This window comes from Rhinopithecus roxellana, chromosome 10 (genome assembly GCF_007565055.1).
Source record: "Rhinopithecus roxellana isolate Shanxi Qingling chromosome 10, ASM756505v1, whole genome shotgun sequence".
NCBI classification, from domain to species: Eukaryota; Metazoa; Chordata; class Mammalia; order Primates; family Cercopithecidae; genus Rhinopithecus; species Rhinopithecus roxellana.
This window is the reverse complement of record NC_044558.1, coordinates 35,914,070-35,932,767: the sequence shown is the minus strand read 5'-3', so window position 1 is coordinate 35,932,767 and position 18,698 is coordinate 35,914,070. Positions and strand designations below refer to the sequence as shown.

The 18,698-nt window shown below is 34.0% G+C and overlaps 1 pseudogene; it reads right to left on the bottom strand.

Moving 5' to 3' along the window:
- Positions 1 to 18,109: 18,109 nt before the first annotated feature.
- Positions 18,110 to 18,483, bottom strand: LOC104672141 (annotated as a pseudogene).
- Between the last annotated feature and the right edge of the window lie 215 nt (positions 18,484 to 18,698).

The window sequence follows — 18,698 nt, the reverse complement described above, 5'->3', positions numbered from 1 at the left end:
AACATTTTTTTAAAATTTTATTTTAACCTACAGTAATAAGAACTGCAAGGCAGATCACTGACAATAAATTTATTTTGTTAATTGCTGCTTCATGAACCAACTGAAGGTCTATCCCTTCAACAAGTGATACTGCTTTTAAATTCTGTGGAGAACTTGGGCCTGAGTGTTTTAATATTTGTGTATTGAATTTATTATTATTTTTCTGTATTGGCTTTATTCATTGTTCTTCTTTTATGCACCATTGTTTATTTCTTTGCATCATGTTTTTTATAATAGCTGATTTTCCAGAAAAAGATCAAAAGATCATTTTCTAAGTAATCATATCAAACGTGTTTGATTACTAATTGTTAAGTACATAAAACTAAATTTAATTTTAGATTTTGTACAGTCAATAAGTATATGACTGATTCTCAAATATTTCACGTTTTTCAGTTATAATTCTTGCAACCAATCAAATATTTAAATGCTTTAACAAAGTTTATCTAAACATATTTAATGCTTACATATTTATAGAGCTGAAGAAGTATCTGAAAATTGAGAAAAAGTTAAAGACAATTTTGCCTATGGTTTTCCAGTGAACATTTTTATTCAGTTTTTCTAAAAGCCAACAAATATACAAAAGCCATGTAATTTAATTTGGCTCTTTTATTTCTGAAATAGTTATATTATTGTACCACACCTTATGTCAGAGACAGAGGCATCTCCACTGAAAAGGAACTGCTTTGTACAGTTGCTTATTATGAACAGTGTTTGTAATAACACAAAGATAGCTAAAACACCCATGTTTTCTAGAATGTAATTTTGATCCACAGCCATAAAGGCTTGATACTAGATGAAAATAGAAACAAAGAGACAGCTTTCTCTTTAACCATGTTTTCTTCTCGTCCTGAAGGGCAATGGCTCCTCCCTATGGACAGAGAAACAGTTGAAATAAAGATCAGCTTATTTTTCAGATATATTATAAACCAACTATGCTAATATCCACATAGGGAAGGTTGGGGAATATTCTACTACAGTCATTAGATTGTACTATATATTAATTACCAAAGGAAGGAAAATATAAATCTTTTCTATGAACAATTTGAACATATGCATTAATTAAACAAGAAACAAGAGAGTATTTTTGCCAAATTTGAATGTGGTATAATTGAGACTTAAAAAATGTTAGGTTCATGAAAATTGTCCACTGTATTTGGTTAAGGATAACAAAATCCCACAAATTATGGGCAAATTAAAGCAAAACCACTTCCTTTCCAATTTGGCAGCTTCTTGAATGTTTAGCAAGCTATGAAGGATCATTTTAGTTTATACAGATGAGAGGAGGATGCATGTATGATTCAGAGTCTTTTTCACACAAATAAGCAATTATTTTGGACTTGGGAACTTTGTTAGCTTTGTTTGAGATGCTTGTGAAGTCACAGTCATTTTTACTAACATCTGCTATTTCCATTTATACTCCTCAAAGACATAGTCATATGTAGAAATCAAGGAATTCAGCAAGATGATTTTAAAAAATTAAATGTGATTCATTTTCTTTAAGGCAAAACTCTTTTTTGAACTTTTAAAATAGAAATCATTTATTAATTATTATTATGGTTTTTCACTAGTAGTAAAAACCAGCTTTGGTATTATTGTCTTTTGTTGTCTTGGTCCATGTTATGTTTCTATATTTGCAGAATAATCCTTACATCCTGTCATATGCTATATACAGACTGGAATATAAATTATTTTTATTTCTAATATATGATAACAATTGCCTTAAGAGGTTTCAAATCGATTCTTTAAAAAATTTCTCTTGAACAACCACTCTTTTATATTGTAGCTGCCCTAATTGTAAGCCCAATGTAACACAAATCTAGATAATTTCCAGAGCTTTTTTGCTATACTTGCCTGTCTAGTTACTGTCCTGTAAGCTGTTCCAGGATTATATTACCAACACTGATATTATATTGTTTTTCTTTAACATTATCGCTTGTTACTATTAGGCTTATTCCTATGTATTTAAATTTTACATTTCATATAAATTTTACTTGGAGACCTCTAACTACATGTTTCCAGATAAGGCCAGAGACTGCATAATCAACATATTTGGATAGTGATATTCACACTTGTGATACAATTTGTGTCAAAATAAGGTTTGTTTCCACATTCAGCAAATATGTATTGAAGGTATCACAATGGATACTCATTAATGTTAAGGGGGACATACTGAAGACAAAAATATGTTGAAGAAACTACGAAATATACAGGTAATCCTTATTATTTAGGAATTTCATTTTTGTGAATTTTCCCATTCATTAAAATATATTTGTAAATCCAAATCAATACCCAAAGCTTTCACTGTCATTTGGAAAATGTACATGCTCTTTGCAATGAAAAATTTTAGTTGACCAATGCACATGATCCTGGCTGGGGTTGAATAAGATATTGCTTTGCCATCTTATTTCAGTTTTCATATGGTAGAAAATGCCCTTTTTAAATATTCATTTAGTACCATGTTACTCTCATTTTTTTTTTTTTTTTTTGCCTTTTCTTGGTGATTTTACTATCTAACATGATAAAATAACCCCCAAGCCTAGTGTTGCAGTGTTGTCTAAGGTTTCTAAGTGTCAAAACAGCTCTGATGTGCCTTAGGAAAAAATACCTGTGTGAGATAAATGTCATTCATTCATGAGGTATAGTGTTGTCATCCATGAATTCAGCATAATGAATCAACAATATATATTAAATAAGGTGTTTTAAAACAGAAACATACATAAAACAAGATTACTGCTTATAGGTTAAAGATGATGTTATACACCAGAGACTTCCAGAAACCTAACTCTCGATTTTGTCTTTATTTCACAAAGAAGCAATGATTCAATTATTGCTAACTCAGTGTTCACAGTGACTTTAGAGAACATAATTACCATGAATAATGAAAATCGACTTTCCATACAATTTTTCACAGTGAAGCACACTGTAAGACTTCTGTGAAGTTTAAAAGAAGCACAGGCAAAGGGAAAAGCAAAGAGGTGAGCTTAATCAAGATGCGCTGGATGTTAATGGGTGGTCTAGATCAGGAGTCCCAGGAATGTGTTTGGATGAGTAGAGGGTCTAGTGATGAAAAACACAAGCCACTAAGCTGAGGACTTCGATTTTACTTTAAAAAATAATGTTATTTTGAAGCCTTGAGTAAGATAAAACTTGTTTAGGTTTTAAATATATTTGTTGAGAATGTGTTAAATGCAATCATTGAAATATGTCTATGATATTCATAACAAATAAATCAGTTGATATTTATTCCAATTATAATTATCAATTATAGATCCAGATAAATTAATATCTCTAATTTATACTCTGAAATAACTTCTTTTCTGATTTGTTAATAAAGATTCTTTATAAACAATATATATTACTACCCATATAATACTGATCCAAAAATTCAATATAATTGAGTAAATAGTAATACCCCAATTTTGTAAAATTAGTAATTGTTCTAACTTAAGTATCTTTCAAGCAAATATAAAATTGATATATGGGGAGATTATTTGGTTGACTTTTATTGAGAAAAGTAAATACTTTTACTACATTGCAGGAGAGATAAACCAAATGGCTGCTATTAGAAAATCACATTTGTTATATTTCCTTTTGTTTTATTCAATTTGTATGACTTAAATTAATTAATTCATTAGAGATGTATGTTATTAATTTAAAAAAACACACACTGTGTAGAAGCTATATCTTAGGACAAGCTGTGTTCCTCTGTGACTCATTACCAAAAGGCCCATCTGGAGACATGAAAAGAAAAATCTATTCCTTAAACTCCAAAGAAAGCGTTATTATCTACTCCATGTGAAGAGAGATTTGGGAAGCTTTTTCTAAATGTGCACTTCAAAGATTGACAAATTGTCTATCCCACTGAAGAGCAGAAACAGCACCAACGGCATGGCAAAGTTAAATGAATTCCAATTACTAAAAGCAAACATATAAACATCTGTAATTCTAATGGTCTTAATAAATCTCAGCAGTTGAAAAAAGAAAAAAAAATCCTAGTTGGCTTGATAATTGGATCAATTTTTCACTTATGGGCTGTCAATTACTTGACATTTTAATGCATGCCAAATACAGCTAAAAGTATTTTAATTAGAATAACGTTGCAAAAACTAACCCTGCAGCTTTAATTGTGATTCTGATGCACAAAATGTGCATTTGAATACCTATTTACTGAGAAGGAGTTAATTAAAAGCATAGTTTTATATTGAACATGCACTGGGCAGAAAGAGAGGAAAAATAATTGGCAATTAGGAATATGTAAGAGTCCACTTTATAAAGCTTAGCAAGCTTGCCAGAAACTTTAAACAAGTTGAGAATTTCATTATTATTTTGAATAGTACCAGAAGTTGTAACAATTCAATATTCCCTACATAGACATAGAATGTCTGTGGTTGTTAGTTTCAAAAGTTTCAATATTACTATAACATTAAGTTATATTTATGTTGTTACTATGTTAACAATTTATATTTATATTTAGGCTACCATTAGCAATCCATAAGACTGAGTAACACCTCCCTTTTCTCATTGAAGTTTGGAACCAGTTTAGCATAAGACAAAGTCAGAAGAGAAGTCAAACCTTCTACATTTCTAATAAAATTAGTATTGAGGACATATCTTGAAGCCCCAAGGGGACTGCTCATTCCCTGTCTTGGTGTAAAATAATCAAATTACAAACCATTTTGTTCATTCTACCTCTTCTAGAAAGTTTATAAAATTAGTATAATTTCCTTTCCCAGCATTTAGATGGCAGAATTCTAGGCTTCTGTGTTGTTTGCTGATGATGCTTTTAGCAAGGTCTCAGTAAAGAGGAGAGGAATATAGTGGATCCCAATGGAACATTTTGTCCAAATAAATCCTACAGTCACTGTTCAGCTTCCTCACACTGGTCCAGAGTAGGACAAAAATAGGATGACACCAAATCTGTCTCATTTAGAACCATTTATAGTTAGTATCATAAAATAAAAAAAAATCTTAAATTAATGACTATCACCCACTGTCAAGAAAATTCTTTCCACTGCTATAAGGAATAAGGTAAAGCAGAGTTTTTTTTTTTTTAATTTTAATTTTTATTTATTTATTTATTTTTTTTTTTAGAAAATTTCTTTCTTATGGAAACCAGAGCAATGGTAAAGAGGCTTTTCTTCAGATATGGCCATCTAGAAAAGTTAGTTCGCCTTTAAGAAGCAAAGAATTTATGCTTTATAAAGTGGCAAAATTAAGACCAGAACTGGGCTGCCCAGTCACAAGTCCATTATGTCTCATTGATTGTCATATGTCTGTAGTGTTTATTTTCTTTCTCTTTGGTTTGTCATCAAAGTACGTTCCATGCATTACTTATCTAAAAATGTCTGATCCACCAGGACAGGGCTCCTGCCAGTCTTGGTCATCATTTTAAACTTAGTGGCAGGTGCAATGCCAGTCAATGCTAGATAATGCTAGAGCTTCAACAAATATATTTGAATGAATTAATAAATAACCAACAGGTTGGTAACCACCCTCAAGGAGGTGGAGCATAAACTTCACCCTTCAAGTGTGAGCTGCACATGGTGACTTCCATCTAAAGAATACAGTGTGGAAATAAGAAAAAGAAGAACTTTACTATGAAGAAACCGGAGAAATACCACCTCAGGAAGGTGACCAAGGATACAATCAACAAAGAAAAAATTCATACTGATAATATTTACCCTTGGTATGATGTGATCAAAGTGGCAATTTGCTTCTGTGGTCTTCTTCCTAAGAACAGATAACACCAGATAATTAATGAAAACAAACAAACAAACAAAGTAAGTCTAATCCCAATTGAGAGACACTCTACAAAATGTCTGATTAGGACTACTTAAAACTGTCAAGCACCTTTTCATATACCTGTTGGTCATTTGTTTGTGTCCTTTGAAAGAATGTTTATTCAAATTTTTGCCCATTTTTAAATGTGGTTTCTTTTTTCTGCTGTTGAGTTATATGATTTCTTTATTTAAAAAATTAAACTCTTATCAGATACTTGTTTTACAATTCTTTTCTTACATTGTATAGGTTACCTTTTCAGTCTGTTGATTATTTTTCTTTGCTCTGCAGAAGGTTTTTAGTTTGATGTAGTCACAATTACCTATTTTTTTCTTTTATTGTCTGTGTTTTTGGTGTCATAATTAGAAAATTATTGACAAGACCAATGTTGTGAAACTTTTCCTCTATGTTTTCCTCTAGGAGTTTTCTAGTTTCTAGTCTTACATTTAAGCGTTAATATTTAATCCATTTGGAGTTACTTTTTATATATGGTATAAAATAAGAGTCCAATTTATTTATTTACCTGTGGATATCAGGTTTTCTCAACACTATTTATTGAAGAAAGAATCTTTTCCCATTATGTATTCTAGGCAACTTTGTTGAAGACCAGTTGACCACACACATATGTATGAGTTTATTTCTGGGCTCTCTATTCTATTCTGCGCTGTAGGCCTTTATGTCTGTCTTTATGCTAAAATCATACTGTTTTAATTACTGTAGCTTTGTAATATATTTTTGAAATTGGTAAATGTGATGCCTCCAGTTTTGTTCTTTTTTTTTTTTTTCTCTCAAAATTGTTTTGGCTATTTAGGGACTTTTGTAGTTCTATGGGAACTTTAAGATCTTTTTTAAATTTTTGTAAAAAAATATGTCATTGAGATTTTGATGGGTACAGTATTAACTCTGTAGCTCACTTTATTAGTCTGTTTTCATACTGCTGATACAGACATACTTGATGCTGGGAAGAAAAAGAGAAAAGAGGTTTAATTGGACTTACAGTTCTGCATGGCTGGAGAGGCCTCAGATTCACGGTAGAAGGTGAAAGTCACTTCTTACATGGTGGCAGCAAGAGAAAATGAAGAAGAAGCAAAGGAAAAACCCCTGATAAGATCTCGTGAGACTTATTCACTATCAGGAGAGTAGCACAAGAAAGACTAGCCCCCCATGACTCAATTACCTTCCCCTGAGTCCCTTCCACAACACGTGGGATTTCTGGGAGATACAATTCAAGTTGAGATTTGAGTGGGGACACAGTCAAACCATGTCATTCTGCCCCTGGCCCCTCCAGATTTCATGTCCTCACATTTCAAAACCAATCATTCCTTCCCAACAGTTCCCTGAAGTCTTAACTCATTTCAGCATTAACCCAAAAATCTGCATTCCAAAGTGTCATCTGAGACAAGGCAAGTCTTCTCCACCTATGAGCATGTAAATTCAAAAGCAAGCTAGTTACTTCCTAGATACAATGGGGGTACAAGTATTGGGTAAATACAGCCATTCCAAATGGGAGAAATTGGCCAAAACAAAGGGGTTACAGGGCCCATGCAAATCTGAAATCCAGTGAGACAGTCAAATTTTTAAAGCTCCAAAATGATCTCTTTTGACTTCAGGTCTCACATCCAGGTCATGCTGATACAAGAGATTAGTCCCCATGGTCTTGGAACTCTATCCCTGTGGCTTTGCAGGGTACAGCCTCCCTCCTGGTTGCTTTCACCTGCTGGTGTTGAGTGTCTGTGGCTTTTCCAGCACACGGTGCAAGCTGTCAGTGGATCCACCATTCTAGGGTCTGGAGGATGGTGGGCCTCTTCTCACAGCTCTACTAGATGATGCCCCAGTAGGGACTCTATGTGGGGGCTCTGATCCCACATTTCCCTTCTGCACTGCCCTAGCAAAGGTTCTCCATGAGGGCCCTGCCCCTCCAGCAAACTTTTGCCTGGGCAAGCTGGTGTTTCCATACATCTTCTGAAATGTAGATGGAGGTCCCAAACCTCAATTCTTGACTTCTGTGCACTCACAGGCTCAACACCATGTGGAAGTTGCCAAGGCTTAGGGCTTCCACTCTCTGAAGTCACAGCCTGAGCTCTACATTGGCCCTTTTCAGCCATGGCTGGAGCTGCTGGGACACAGGGCATCAAGTCCCTAGGCTGCACAAAGTCCCTAGGCCCAGCCTAAGAAAGCACTTTTTCCTCCTGGGTCTCTGATGGGAGGGGCTGCTATGAAGGTCGCTTACATGGGGATTAACATTAGACTCTTCGCTACTTATGCAAATTTCTGCAGCCACCTTGAGTTTTTCTTTTCTACTGCATCATCAGTCTGCAAGTTTTCTGAACTTTTGTGCTGTTTCTCTTTTAAAATGGAATGCTTTAAATAGCATCCAAGTCACTTTTTGAATGCTTTGCTGCTTAGAAATTGCTTCCGCTGGTTACCTTAAATCATTTATCTCAAGTTCAAAGTATTACAGTTTTCTGGGGCAGGGGCAAAATGTGCCAGTCTCTTTGCTAAAACATATCAAGAGTAATCTTTGCTCCAGTTCCCAGCAAGTTTCTCATCTCCATCTGAGACAACCTCAACCTGGACCTTATTGTTCATATCACTATCAGCACTTTTGTTAAAGCCATTCAACAAGTCTCTAGGAAGTTCCAAACTTTCCCATATTTTCCTGTCTTCTTCTGAACCCTCCAACTGTTCCAACCTCTGCCTGTTACCCAGTTCCAAAGTTGCTTCCATATTTTTGGGTATCTTTTCAGCATCACCCTACTCTACTGGTACCAATTTACTGTATTAGTCTGCTTTCGTGCTGCTGATAAAGACATACCCGAGACTGGGAAGAGAAAGAGAAAAGAGGTTTAATTGGACTTACAGTTCCACGTAACTGGGAAGGCCTCAGTCTCATGGCAGGAGGTGAAAGGCACTTCTTACATGGCAATGGCAAGAGAAAATGGGGAAGAAGTGAAAGCACAAACCCCTGATAAACCCATCAGATCTCATGAGACTTAGTCACTGTCATGAGATAGGAGGGGAAAGAGTGCCTCCCATGACTAAATTACCTCCCCCCTGAGTCCTTCCCACAACACATGGGAAATCTGGGAGATACAATTGAAGTTGAGGTTTGGGTGGGGACACAGCCAAACCATATCAATCACTTTGGGTAGAATGAACAGTTTAATAATATTAAGTCTCCAATTCATGGATGCAGAATGTTTTTGTTTATTTATGACTTCTTTAAATTTTTTCATCAATGTTTTATTGCTTTCAGTGTACTAGCCTTTTACCTCTTAGATTAAGTTTATCCCTAAGTATTTTATTCTCTTCGATGCTATTGAAAATGGGATTGTTTTATTAATGTCCTTGTCAAATAGTTTGCTGTCAGTGTAAAAAACACAACTGATTTTTGTATGTTGATTTTGTACTGCAGTTTACTGAATTCATTCATTAGTTCTAACAGTTCGTTTGTTGAGGCTTTAAGATTTTCTACACATAAAATACAGCATATTCTCACATATAAGCAGGAGCTAAATGATGAGAACTCATGTACACATAGGGTGGAACGACATACACTGGAGCCTTTTGGAGGGTGGAGGGAGAGGATCAGGAAAAACAACTAAAGGGTACTAGGCTTCATACCTGGGTGATGAAACAATCTGTATAACAAACCCCTATGGCACAAGTTTACCTATGTAATGAACCTACACTTGTACCCCTGAACTTAAACATTAAAAAAACTATAGAAATAAATTTAAAAATTTAAAAAAATCACATCATCTGCAAAATGGCCAACAGGTATATGAAACATATTCAATATCTCTTGTTATCAGAGAAATGAAAATCAAAATTACAACATCACCTCACACCTATTAGTATGGCTATTACCAAAAAAACAAAAGGTAACTGTTGATGAGAATATGGAGAAATTGAAACCCTTGTATGCTGTTGTGGGAATGTAATATGGTACAGTCACTATGAAAATAATATGGAGATTCTGCAAAAAATTAAAAATAGAAGTACCATATGATCCAGCAATCCCAGTTCTGAGTATATATCAAAAAGAATTGAAACCAGGACCTCAAGAGATCTGCACCTCTATCTACATTGCAGCATTATGTACAATAGTCAAATATAAAAACAACCTAACTGCACATTGACAGATGAATAAAGAAAATACATATATGTATCATATTTTCTTCATGTATATGTGTATTGTGTGAATATGTGTGCATGTACATATATACACATAAAATGGAAAATTATTCAGTCTTAAAAAAGAAAGAAATCCTGCCATATGCAACAACATGAATGAGTCTGGGGGACTCTATGCTAAGTAAAACAAGCCAGTGACTGAAGGATATGATTCCATTTGTATAAGTCATCAAAAATGGTTAAACTCGGTTACTGTTTTCAAGCTGCTGTTGCTTCTGTGATGAAGGAAACTTTTGGTCAAAGGATGGTGCATGAAAAATATGAATAGAAACTTGGTACTATTATCACTCCAGATACATGGAAAGAAGCTACAAAAATATCATAGAAATTGGTAGAGAAAAGCTAAATAAAAATAAAATTTTTACTTAAAAAAAAAGTAAGAGTTAATGCAACTGGAAAGAATAAGTTTCCCACTTGTAGAATTTGTATAAGTTCTGGGTACCAACCAGCTTCTCATTACCATCACGACTGTGCCCACAAAAAGGGAATTTTTATGTTGTATGGGAAAAAGGTTTTGTATTAAAAAAACTACAAACAAATGTCTATTTAGATGTGTTATGACATTTTTGACTTTCTATAATTTTATTTTATTTTATTTTATTTTATTTTATTTTATTTATTTATTTTTTTTTTTGAGACGGAGTCTCGCTCTGTCGCCCAGGCTGGACTGCAGTGGCCGGATCTCAGCTCACTGCAAGCTCCGCCTCCCGGGTTTACGCCATTCTCTCACCTCAGTCTCCCGAGTAGCTGGGACTACAGGCGCCCGCCATCTCGCCCGGCTAATTCTTTGTATATTTTTTTTTAGTAGAGACGGGGTTTCACCGTGTTAGCCAGGATGGTCTCGATCTCCTGACCTCGTGATCCGCCCATCTCGGCCTCCCAAAGTGCTGGGATTACAGGCTTGAGCCACCGCGCCCGGCCTTGACTTTCTATAATTTTAATTTGTCCTTTGATAATATTAAGCACAAATCCTGTATGTACTGCTGCACAGTAGAGCACATATAATATTGTACTATATTATGCAATTATGCAATTTAATAATTAAGAAGGTAGAATTCATGTTGAATTTTTAATTTTTAAGGTATAACATAGTTACAAAATCATGTTTTAAAAGACGTAAGTTTAAACCAGGAATGTTGACCAATATTCATCCTTTCACAGCCATAAAAAAGGATGAGTTTGCGTCCTTTGTAGGGACATGGATGCAGCTGGAAACCATCATTCTTAGCAAACTATCACAAGAACAGAAAACCAAACACCGCATGTTCTCACTCATAGGTGGGAACTGAACAATGAGATCACTTGGACTCGGGAAGGGGAACATCACGCACTGGGGCCTATCATGGGGAGGGGGGAGGAGGGAGGGATTGCATTGGGGAGTTATACATGATACAAATGATGAATTGATGGGTGCTGACGAGTTGATGGGTGCAGCACACCAACATGGCATAAGTATACATATGTAACAAACCTGCACGTTATGCACATGTACCCTAGAACTTAAAGTATAATAAAAAAAAAAAAAAAAGAAAAAAAAAAAATTCTGAATAGCGACAATGGAACTAGTCTTCGGCCTCAAGTAGTTATTTTCCTCACAGGCATTTCATTGAACTGGAATACATGGCAAATTTAATGAAAAATAACTTTCAAGTTTTTATGTACTTTTTATTTAATGTTATTCACATAATTCCTATCCCCTCCCTCTATTTACAGGTACTGCAAAAGTGACAAGATTATGGACATTTTGCTCTGAACTTAACATCCAGGTTTATAATTCTTCCCTCGTTCCTTATTCATTGCGTAGCTTTTAGAATCAGCAGAACCTTAATTAATTGTAGTTTCACAGGGTATTTAGATGTTTGAAGCCATTACTGTTGAATGGTGCCTTAGTAATTAACCTAGATCCAAATCACAGACAAATTGAATTTGTCATTTTAAAATTTGTTCTGAAGCTGAAGTTCCAATTCCTTTCATATAAGAACAAGAACACAAAGAACACCCTGTGTTCTTTCGTGAATCCAGTGAATACACTGGATTTCAGAAAAACACATGTTAAAAACATTACCTTGAATTCAAACCATCATGAAAGTCAGGATAAGTGTTCATCTATGATAATGTGAAATGGAAATGAATCACCAATCTTCGGGAAAAGTCTTTGGAGTAAAAACCCAATTTTTGTTTTTACCTTGTCCTCTCCTATCAAAAAAATGAACAGAACAAAGCAAAAGAAATCTAAAATGAAATATTCAAACTCAGAAGTAGAACATAGAATGGTAGTTTCCAGAGGCTGGGTGGAAATGGGGAGTTGTTTTTCAATAATGTTTTAGTTATGCAAGTGAATAAGTTCTAGAGATCTGCTGTACAGTATAGTGCCTATAATTAGAGTACTGTTCTATATTGTGCACTTTAATAATTATTTAAGAAGGTAGAACTCATGTTGAGTTCTCTTACCAAACACACATGCATATACAAAACAAAACAAGGGGCAGGAGGAAATTTTTGGAGGTAATACATATGCTTATTGCCTTGATTGTGGTAGTGGTTTCACAATATATATGTAAGTCCTAACTCATCAAATTTTAAACATTATATATGTGCAGGTTTTAATATATAAATTATACCTCAGTAAAGCTGTTTTTAAAAACTGTTAATTTAATAAAGAAAAAAATGATGAGCCAAAGAAAACATGGTGATATCCAAGGTAAATGTAATGGACCTTGGATGGAATCCCGGTAAAGAAAAAACCATTAGGTTAAACCTAAGAAAATCTAAATAATGTATGGACTGTAGTTACTAATAATGTATCAATATTAGTTCACTAATTGTAAAAAATGTATCATAATAATGTACACTGTTAATGGTAGGGGAAACTAGGGGCAAGATATATGTACTAAATTAGAAATATGTCTGTAAATATAAAATTGTTCTAAAAATATGATTTATTTCAAAAATTATAAAATTAACACATGAAACATCATTGGCACAATAATGTTCTAGAAATGAGTAAGGTATGAGAACATTTAAAGTAAGCATACATTAATTAAGGTTCATGGAGTCCTTAATTTTGTCAAGATTGTCTTTAGGACTGCTTAGAAGAATGAGCTAGTACATAAGAGGAAGAAAGTACTGCAATTCACAGACGTGTAAATATGAAAGAAACCTAGTCAAAAACTTGCAGGCATTTGCAGTACTCTAACATAAAATCACTTTTCTCCAGTTTTTGAAAAAATGGGTTAGTCTTTAAGTTTCTCTATTTTTCAATTTAATTAATTGATTTAGAGAAATTTTGACAGTGTCTATTGCATTTTTTTCTCTTTAAGTATTTTTTCATAAAGGCAAGGTCATTTTTATGTGCCAGAGTAACTAATTTTTTTGAAAGTTGGTTGTTATAAGAGTCAACTTATATCATTTAAATACTGAATAATAAAATAAGGGCTAAATTTAAAGTTAGGTCCAACAAGGAATTTGGTTTGGTGAGTTAACATCTTTTGGCAGAGCTTTTTTTTTTTTTTTTTTTTTTTTTTTTTTTTTTTTTTTTTTTTAATTAGCGGTTTTCTGTCAAAAGTTGCTTTCATTTATTTTTGAAAAAAATAAACTTTTTAGTTTAGAATAGTTTTAGATTTACAAAAAGAAAAAAATGCAAGGATAATACAGAGAGTTTCTATGTACCATCACACCTATTAACAGTTTCCCCTATTATTAACGTACTAGTGTGGTGTATTTGTCACAATTAATTGCTTTTCTCATTAGTTTGATGTCACTTGTTCTTGGGAGAAACACCATAATCACCTGGCTGAGGAAGTGTTTGTCAGTTTCTCTGCTATCAAATTACTCTTCTCCGCCTTCCCATACTGTGCTGTTTAGATGGAAGTCATTATGTACACCAACACTTAAAAAATGGGAAGTTATGCTACACCTGCTTGAGAGCATAGTATCTACATAAATTATTATAATTCTTCAGATTCACAGATTTGTCTATTCTCCCCTAGTTACTTGCTTATTCAGTGTTTTGTATCAATGGATTCATGGATAATTATTTTATGCTTTGGTTTATAATCTTGTAATACTTTGTTTACTTTGCTATCGAAATTGTTTCAGCTTGGGCCATTGGGAGCTCTTTCAATTGAGTCCTATGTCCCTCTGACATATCCCCTCTGCATCCTTGTAGGTTTTTTCTTAAAAAATAACTTTCTTACCTTCTGCAACTATAAGATGCTCCAAGCTGTATCTGCAATTTTGGCCAGATTTTTTTTTTTTATTTTATTTATTTATTTATTTATTTATTTATTTTTTTTTAAGAATAGGATCAGCTTTGTTATCTTCAACAGTGAATTCAACTTTAAATGAAATTAATTTTTAAACTAATTTATGTACAACTTAATACACAAATTTGTGTACTAATCTAATTTCTGTACAAAATTTGTGTACGGTCTAATTTGTGTACAACTACAGGTATTCTTGTACTTATGCATTAACATTTCTGAAATTCTGAAAATTAGTTATTTAGCATCAATGTTATTTAGCTGATTTATTGTTGCCTATGCTGATCTTTAAAAGTGTAAATTGCACAAGAACACGTGAACACAAAAATGTACATTCAGTCGATTATTAAAATTATGAAGACATAAAAATATAAGTATTGGCAGTGCTTTGGGAAAAGAAAGGAAAACAATGTTCTAAGTGAAGGGGCCAAGAAATTGGTTCTGAGGATACATGGCACCTCGATTGGAAACTTTCAGGTTCTACTTCTCCGGAGCTGTCTCTTCAAATCTGAAGCGACTTGCCTAGAGCCACTTTTACTATAACTATTACTTACCTTAGGTAGGAGAATCTTAAGTTAGAACGCAACTTCTCATTTTTATAAAATCTGCTGTTACCAGTCTAGCTGTGAAGTCTGCCTTGGTGTCCAGCCAAATCTTGGTCACTGCCTCATAGAGCTCTGGTTCCTAGAACGTCGCTCTTGGTCTCTGTCTTAACTGTATGCCACGAGGTCCAATTCCTTCAACACTGGCCATGCCTACTTAATATTCTTAGTATCACAATCTCCTGGCTTTGATTCAATACCTAGCTGCTTAACTGGGGTTTGACTATCTGCCGAGAGACTTCTCCATAGCCAAATGTCATGTGACTAAATTTTGTTGCATCTTTCATACAGTCCAGTTCTCTTTTATAAAAGTCTTCAAACCGGATCTCTGCCAATCGTCATTTACTATGGAAAACTTGGGTTGTCCCGGTATAGGCCACTTGCTCACATCGCCCACCCACAGCTAATCAGATCACACTGAAGGTGTTGGTTTATTAAACTTAAAGCAAACATTTTAACATGAATAGGTGATTCTAGAACTCTGACAAGTTTTCAAATGACAAATATGGTGGATGTAGGGCAGAATCCACTTCAGAATCTTCTTTTTCAATTTCAGTTGTTCCCCTACTTGTACCTCCTAAAACCTAACATTTCTATTACAGACAAACACACTGGCACTCTCAACACAAAGGATTTGGTAAAATAGAACCCTCTCATTCCAAAGGTTACCCTTGATTTACCTATGTGAATCCATTTAGTTTATCTCACTGGCTATATTTCAGAGATGTGGATAATGCCAAAATAGAGCAAGAGAAAGTGATGTAGTCCTTGCTGGAAAAAGTCAGAAAAATTAAACACCAGCATTCTATTAAATGATAGGTAGATGTAAGGCTTGTTTCTGCAGCTAAAAATGAAGCCAACACAATGGAAACAGAGATGCAAAAGAATGTGGGTAAAACTGGATGCTGAAGATACCTTTTGAGCCCCACTGTCCAATTGCACTTGAAGGTACTCTTATTCCTTGAACATATCAATATATGAGTCAATACAATTCTTTTTTGTCGGCTTCTGGTATTATCAGAAAAGGCAAGTAGCATAGTGTAAATGTTATAGATATTAGAATGAGACAAACCTGAATCGAATTTTGCTTTATCTAGTTATATGAATTCAGTGAAGTTACTTAGCCTTTCTGAAGATGTAAAATACATAATTTGCTCTTAATTCTACTTCAATGCAATATATAGTATTCTTGTAAAAATATTGTTTAAGATAGTTTGATTATTAAAGTGAAAGTCTTTTAATGACAGTTTAAAAATAGGTAATTGAGTCATTGATCTCGACTGTAAACTTAAAGTTGAAACCAAACTAAAAGTTTAATTAGTAATTTAAGTTTGATCTATTAGACATATAAGAGAAGTTTAAATATTTAGGAAGTTTGTTGTTTTTGTTGTTGCTAGAGAACTGAAATACATTAAAAAGAAATCTAAAATAATAATAATAACTTTAGAACCCTATTGTTTAAAATTTGACCATGTGTAATTAAATGTGGAAACAAGACTAACCATTCCTTAAAGTCCCCTTAGAAATCATTCAAATCCAATAAATTTATGTATAGAATAAAAAATTTGTAGAATGAGTTAAAGTTACAATTTTTTTAATTATAATGATTTTAATATTTAGTCTTAAACTTGAAAAATAATTCTTCTAAATTCTCTTTTAATTGTGATTTTATATCAAAATCACCATCAAGTGTATCAAAAACCTTGTGTCAATGTCACTCAATTCACTTACCTGTAAATAACTCTTTAAAAACAGAACTGTATAATGACAAAGTATGTCTGATGGATCATCTTTCCTTTTGTCTATTTTGTTTATAGGTGATATGTTTGCATGGTAAAAATGACAAAAAACCCTGCCTTATGAAGTACAATAATAAATACATCCTTCATTTGATTAATTTTCTCAAAACACAACTTCTTTCCACAGCAATAGTGTTATCAGTCACTTGTGCATCCTCTAGCCTCAAAGATCTTCTGTGCACGTATATCTTTTGCTCATATAAATAGCACTATATTATACCTTGCTCCACACCTTACCTTTCTTACTCAACAATATATCTTTTGAGATTCTTCCATATTGTTATGTATTAATAACCTCATCTTTAAAATGGCTGATAGTGTTTTAGTATGTGAATTTATCATTATTTAGTAGACCAGTTCCCTGTTGATAGCTATTTAGGCTTACTTGGTTTTTCCTATGCCGTTACAAATAATGTTTCAATGAATATCTGTGTATGTACATAGACATTGTAGAAATAATTGTATATGTGTTTTACATATTTATTGTCAAATTTTATCCATAGAAATTATTCCAATTTAAAACCCTACCAAATCCCACAAGATACAGATAAGATTGTATTTCCAAAATGTTTTAACTGAATTCTCCACTATATGTGCTGGTTACCAAAGGGCCCTGTGTTGTATTTAGTTCATTTAAAAATAACAAATTTAATATTAAAAATAGTAATAACTGACAAGGGGTTCCTACATGTGAAGCATCCTATCATATTACATTTCTGTAAAGTTTACATTGCTGTCATATTAATCCTTTACAATAATAATAGTCTCACTTTCTTTTTAATAGATAAAAAATTAGAGCAATACAGAGTTCCTAGGGACACATAGCTTGAAACTGGTAAAGACTGTAGTCACTTCCTAAGAAGCTACATTGCATTGCTAATAAACTCATTTATTAGTCAGAAATTCTAAGTTATGTAGTAATAATAACTTCCAAATCTCAGTAACATTTAAAAGTTGATTTTCATGTGTGCAGTGCACAGCAGGTCCAGGAGATTCTCTAGGGAAGTTTTCCCTCTGTAATGCTCAGTGCCTCACCTCCACATCAGCATGTGCTGCCCTAATCACCAAGGCAGGGGAAGACAGTACATCTCTTTTTCTTTTTTTTCTTTTCTTTTCTTTTCTTTTTTTTTCTTTTCTTTTCTTTCTCTCTCTTTCTCTTTCTTTCTTTCATTCAAAGTTTTATTTTTAAACTTTTAAAATTTGAAAACAACTCACCTACATTAAATAATACAGTTTCCAAAGCTGAACGTGCTCACTTAGAGCTTAGTTTTTCTGCTTGAAGTACAAACGCAATTTCCTAACACTCCTAGGTGGGAACACTACTGTTTGAAGATCTCTGATTAGATGAACTGATCGATTTCAGTTGGTAACATCCCTTTTTCTTCCTTAGTAAGAGTTGAAAAAATTCTACAATAGATGCATTTTCTTAGTTTTACACCGATAATTTCATCCCAAATGTCTCCTGGGAAGCATAGACCATGTACAGGAATCCACCTTCATCCTTCTCACTCTCATACACCTCTGAGATTGGTGTGGAGGCGCTCACCATGCTGTGTCCCCCTTCGCTGACAGGAAGAAGGCTTGAGTAGCACTGAGCTGTAAGCGCTTTCTAATTATCTTGATGAGCTCACTGACGTTGACGTGGTCAGGTACAAGGAACCTCGTTTTATTCAGGACAGGAAGCTGTTTTTCACCCTTGTGTCATTCTATTATCACCGGGATTTTGGTTGGATGCTGCACTCGAATAAGTCGGACATCAACCCTTCGTTGGAAGGTGCGGCGCTTCTCGAAGGTCTCCGACCACATGTTGCTGGGGTCTGGACGCGAGGGTCCCAGCGGCTCCCAGGGCGGGGGTGGGGGCGGCGGCGGGGGCGAGGGCGGATGCGGTTCTCCATCTCATTTTCTTCAAACGCTGTGGAGACATCATACGGAACAAGGAAGTATAAACCTACTGATAATGATGATGGCAATAATGACAATAACCTTTTATATAGCGTATCTGTGTACAAGTCACTGTTTTT